Genomic DNA, 5891 nt, shown 5'->3' on the forward strand with positions numbered 1-5891 from the left:
GTCCAGTGCCCTGCCCGCCTGACCTGTTCGAGCCTTCCAGAGCAGTACTGCATGGTGTCAGGGCAGAGGTTTCCCAGATATGCCAGTCCCAAAGACCTCTTCATTTGCCTTAGCTGAGCACCACCCCCCCCAACTGCGCACAGCAGAGGCTCCTCCTGGGGAGCTGGGTGCCGGGCTGGGCAGCTGTACAAAGCATCAGATGGTGTTTTCCTGACTCTTGATGAGCACAATATGGAGTTGCCATGTGTCAGTGATATGCGTGGGGGTACAGGGCTGGGAGGGACTCTCAGGGACTTGGCTAACGGAGTCTTCTCTTGGACACTCCTTGCAGATGTTAGGGAAGTAGCCCCGGCTCCGGCAGCCAACATCTGTTGTCCCATCCATGCAGGACCTCGTATCGGCCACTGGGGGCACCACCAACTCAGTGATAACTCTGCCCGGGCTTGCCCTCCGGGAGTCCATCTAATGGAGTAGGCAGTTCTGGACCCAGACACTCCAGGAGTGATGAATTTGACTTGGATACCTGGGCGAGGCTGTGAGCACCGCGGCTCCAGCCCATCTCCTTCCTGGTACCAATGGGCATACTGAGGTGAGGAAGGGGTGAGGTGTGTCCCAGGTCACCCAGGGACTTAAGGGTGAGCTGGGCCAGAGCCACGTTCCTTTCTCCAGGTCAAGGCTCCTCACACCCACCCCAGCTCCTCATTCTGAGCTTATTTGTGCTGGAAGGCACAGATGAAGATTAAAAAAAAAAAAAAAAACCCTCCATTTTGTTTTTGCTGAATCGGCACTTCTGTCATCCCAATCTAAGGGGCTTGGCTTGTCTGCTATGAGGGGGGAAAATGCCTCCATTTAAAAGCAGAACTAAAAGAAAAACATCCACAGGCCCCATTTCACTGCGGCAGACATGATGAGCAAACCACGGTCGTTAACATGATAAAAGTCACTTTGTCTGGGTGTAAAATTCATTTTTCCCCATTTAGCACATGGTGCATTTGCATCGTGCTGCAGTTCCTGGGCTGCGGTCTCCTCCCAAGGATGCCCTGAAATTGTTCCCATTCCCCAGGCAGTGTCACCCAAGACTTGGACCTGGTGAGGCCAGGGCCACAAGGCTGGGAGGGGCCGACTGTTTAGGTGGTCCCTGGGCCATGGAGCTGTTCCACCCAGGTAGCCTCAAGGCAGACCCTGAGGCTCCACACCCTCTGACCAGGCCTGAAGGGGCCTGATCCCAAGGAGCCCTCTCTGGCCCAGTCCTTGCCCTGGCTCTGACACAGAATACCCACAGAAGGCCACCTGGTCAGCAGGCTGCCCCAATGTCTCATCACTCATCTCAGCCCCAGGAGTCCTGCCCTCAGAGGCAGGGCCTCATGGGGCTCCTGACTCACAGAGGGGAGGGAGTTGCCTATGGTCATCTGGGCAACTGAGGCAGAGCTCAGTGCGTCCCACACACCAGGGCTGAGGCTTCAGATCCCACCACTTGTGCCGGCACCTACACAGGTTTACTGCCAGAGCTGACACAGACAGCCTGGGTCCTGCCTCCCATCCTGTCTTAGAAATAGAGCCTTGGAACCTTCTCTCCCTTGGACTCAGTGTCCCCAACCATATAGCGGCAGGTTCTGTGAGCCAGACACTGAGGCCTGTTGCAAGTCTATCTTTCCCTGAAGGGTGTTCTGTATTGTCTGCTGCTCAGCCTGACTCCTGGGGAGACCCGGCAGCATAGGGCATCACCACGGTGGGCCGAGGAGCAAGTGGGCAGGGCGAGAGGGAAGGTAGCGGGAAGGCAGACCTCTCTGCGCCTCTGCCCAGCAGGCCAAACAGGGCCCACAGCCTTCCCAAAGCCCCTGCCTCCAGCCCCTCCCCATAGAGGCTGGGCTGGCTCCAGGGAGGAGGGAGCATGGGGCTACGGCCCAGAGTGGCCCAGGGGACGCTGGCTGCCGATGGAGGGGCTGTGGATGAGATAGGGCTCCAGAGTACTGGGAGATGGGAACTGAGAACCCCTTTCTGCAGAGCTCTGCCAGCAGACGTGGAAAGAGGAGAGGACGGAACCCCTGGGACCTTGACTTTGGCTCCGGAGGCTTAGATACAGTTGAAATAAAGTTGCTAGCTGTGGTGGGCAGGGACCCAGAGAAGATTCCTTCTGGAGAGAAGGAATGCAGAGGAATGTGGGTGGGAGTAGAGGAGGCTCCAAAGAGGGGTTGGCAATGGGTCCCAAGAAAGAGGAGGGGGGAAGCCTTGAGATACAATGCTCACCTGGCCCTGGGGCAGGTCTGGGCAGAGTGGACTCAGAATATGCACAGTAACCATAATGAAGTTCCTGGGTAACCCCACCCTGCCCCTTTGATTGGAGAGATGGAAAGGCCAGGAAGGTCTGAGCAGTGGATGGTGGTCCTGCCACAGAGGAGGATATATCCAGGTCACAGGGTGACAGTGTGGGCTGGAGGCCCTTTAGAGAGGACGCTGGGGTGCCCACATAGGCTTTCCTAGAGAAGGCAGGACTCCGGTAAGGCCGTAGTCTCAACACAGGGGGAGGTCCAAGCTGCCCAGGACAAGGGCGTCATACCCCACACCCCATGGCTTACATCCTGACTGCCAACCAGAGTAGAGTTCTTGGGGACTCTGGGGTGCCTGCCGAGGGGAGAGAGGCCCCCACCGGGTGAGAGGGTACGGGAGGAGCATTGGTGCGTGGCAGGCGGGGCCCAGCAACAGCTGTTCGCTTACTGAAGCTATTTTATAATATTGCTGGAGCTTTTAAAATAATCCCATTTCTGCAGAATATTCCCAGCTAATTGGAGCTGTCTCTTTCTTATTAAACAGAAAGGTTATAAAAATGTGTGTTGAGGGTTTAAGAGCAATACCTCTCGGCTGTTCTGATTGTTATGACAAGGATAACGTACCGGAAGCCCGTGCTTGGCGGGCTAGGTGGAGCAGGCTCTGGCGGCTGGGCAAGGAAAGGGCCCGGGCTGGGGCCTGAGCAGGGCCAGGCTGGCTCTCCCCGCGGAGCCTTGCACAGCACAGGCTTGAGGAATGGCAGCCTTCCCCAGAACAATTGCTCTCTAAACACTTAGACTGCTGTGACAGGGCTGTCCATCACCCAGGCCTCTGACTGGGGGAATTCGCATAATTTACTGAGAGGCAGGGGAGAGGGGGAAGCGATTCCAATTAGCTGAGCCAGGAGGCAGATGAGTTCCCCAAGACTTCAGTGCTTCAGGAAGATGAGTATTTACTCATACCCCTTCTCCGTAATGGGGGGAGAAGTCTCTGCCTCTGTTCTAGCAACTGAGGACAAAGGTACTGAAAGGTACCCATTCTGCAGATGGGAGCATGAGGCCCACGGCTGTAAAAGGCCTTTCCCAAGGTCATCCAAAGAGGGTGGAAACAAGTCAGGACCTGTTTGGAGCCAAGGCCTTGTGCCTAGCACCCATCCCTCCCCATACCCACCTTTGGGGTGGGGTGTACACCCTAACTCTGTTCTGGAAGCCTCTGGGCCCCCCTCCCCTGCCATCCTCCATCAGAGCAGCCCCACTTTAATCTGTCATATATGGGGGATCTGTATCAAATGTAGTTTAAAATTAATTCCACATGGCTTAAAAAGACAGTTAGAAATCCAGTGTTCTGGAAGAGGCTGACAAGATTTCCATGGACCCCTTCCCACTTGCCCGCTGCCCCCATCTGACCCGTTTCATAGAAAAATCTGTTTATTCCCTGGGATCCTTCCCTGGCCCTCTCTCACAGAAGATAAGCTTCCAGACTGACCTGGGCCGCCCACCTCCTGTTCTTATTTGTCACCTGTCTCTACAGGCCACCCTACTCTCCCTGTGTACCTCAGGGGCGGCAAGAAGTTCTCTGCACATGACCCCAACCTCACCGACACGTCACTCTGGAATGTGCTCTGGTCCCAGTCCCACCGCGGCTTGGGGTTCGGTTCCAAGCTGTCTAGGGCCGTCCCCGTGTGTGCTGGGCCCAGCTCACTGCCTCAACCGGAGGAGCAGTACTCTTGCCCCTCCTCCCCCCATGGGTCTGGCGCCCCCCTTTCTCCATGCCCCACCCCGCCCCGGGGGCAGCCCTTCCATGCCTGCTTATGATTCAGCAATGGATCAAGCCCCCAGTGGCTTCCCAGCAGCTCTGAGAAGAAGATGAGGGGGTTTATTGGACCCATATTACTTTCAAGGAGACTGAGGCACAGTGACATTAGGTAATGAGCTCAAGGTCACCTGGGCCCACTGAATGTCCGCTGCCTCCCCAGCCATGAATCAGACCAAGCATGGGGATGACTGTCCTTTCCACCCTGTGCTCATGGGACATTTCTCCTATGATTTGCAGCCACAGCTGATATCCAGCTCTGCCACCCGCCTCCTGGCTTCCTGGCTTGCCTGCTCCAGCGCCATGGGCTCCTCCATCATGGAGAACTCACTTCTCGAAACAGAGCAGACCTTAAACGCTTCACTGGCTTTCCCTGGAGCAGATCCTACCTTCACAATTTTCCTAGTTCTCCCATGCTCCCTTCACCTGGAATCCCTTTCCTCTACCTCCAGAAAGCCTTCCCATATCCACCCCCCACCACCCTGCAGAAAGCAGTCACTGTTCTCATGCACCCCAAAGTACTGATGTTCAATTCCACTGGGCCGGGGCGGGGGGGGCTCCATGGATGGGAGGGGGAGGAGGTGGGGCAGGGGCCCTTGCCTCACCAGTGGGATCCGAGGCCTGCTCACTGGTCACGTGAGGAGAGATCCCCAACTGTTGCCTGCAAACCCTGCCTGCAGGTGCCTTGTGGAGGGGGGGGGTGCAAATGGAGCAGAGAGGTTTGGTCCAAGCAAGAGAGACAAGGCCTGTTAGATGCTGGTCAAACCCGAAGTCTGCACTGTCACCCCGGGAAGTGGGCAGGAAGTGCTAATTTGCATGCCAAGTGCATAGTTTTGCATATTGAGATAAGATGGTCTTATTAAAATTTTTTTCTAAAGATCACAGTGGGCTCCTCATGATTCAACCCAGGAGGAGCTGGATTGGGAGTCAAATCCCATCTCCCCTGCTTCCAGGCCCAATGGAACAACTCACTCTGAACCATTGGAGCCTCAGTTTCCTCCTCCACTCATTGGGGCAATGCTATGTACTTGGGAATTAGGCATCCTTCCAGCTGTGCCTGGTATGTGTGCGGAAGGAGGGGCTGGAGGGGAGGGGGAATGGTGATGGGGCTTATGATTCCCATTCACTTTCAAGAGGAAGGGTCAGGAATTCTCCCCGGAAATTCACAGGAAAGACAGAGTGACCCAGGGGAAGCCTTTCCTCTGTACAGGGAACATAGGTTCTCAGTTCCCAGAGAAGTCTGGGAGTAGGGGTACTCCAGATGTGGGGTGAGTTCCCTCACCGCCTGTTTACCAGGAAGATGCAGCAAGATTCTTTGTGAGGTCAAAGTATGGTCCGCAGGCTCGGCCAAGAGCAGGTCTGGAGGCCTGGGGTTCCGCAGAGCCTGGGGTGAGGAGATTCCAGACTTGCCCAACTTTCTCCTGTAAGAGCAGCTAGGCCAGTGTTCTGAGGCCAGCCTGAATGGGCAACAGCTGCCTTGGAGTGTGCAGCAGAACTGCTATAGCGTGCAGATGGGGGGGCACTGAGTGGCTGGGGCTTACGGGGGCCCTCAGTCCGATCAAAGTCATGGAGCTGGCAGAGAGTGGCACAGGAAGCCGGGAAGAGGCTTTACGGAGTTCTGAGGGCAGCATCCATCTCACTCCCGGGGATCTGACCTGTAGGACTGGCAGGGGTCACACGGCAAGCCTGACTCCAGACCCCAGCACAATGGAGGTGATCTATTATTACATAGTCATTTAGTCATTCATTAACACTTGATAATTCCCTGCCCTTTGAGGGGCAGGAGCATGCCCCACATACCTACTGCCCCTGGG

Source organism: Eumetopias jubatus, unplaced genomic scaffold (genome assembly GCF_037043125.1).
Source record: "Eumetopias jubatus isolate StellerSeaLion01/CBP00866 unplaced genomic scaffold, mEumJub1_p1.0 scaffold_1, whole genome shotgun sequence".
Classification (NCBI taxonomy): domain Eukaryota; kingdom Metazoa; phylum Chordata; class Mammalia; order Carnivora; family Otariidae; genus Eumetopias; species Eumetopias jubatus.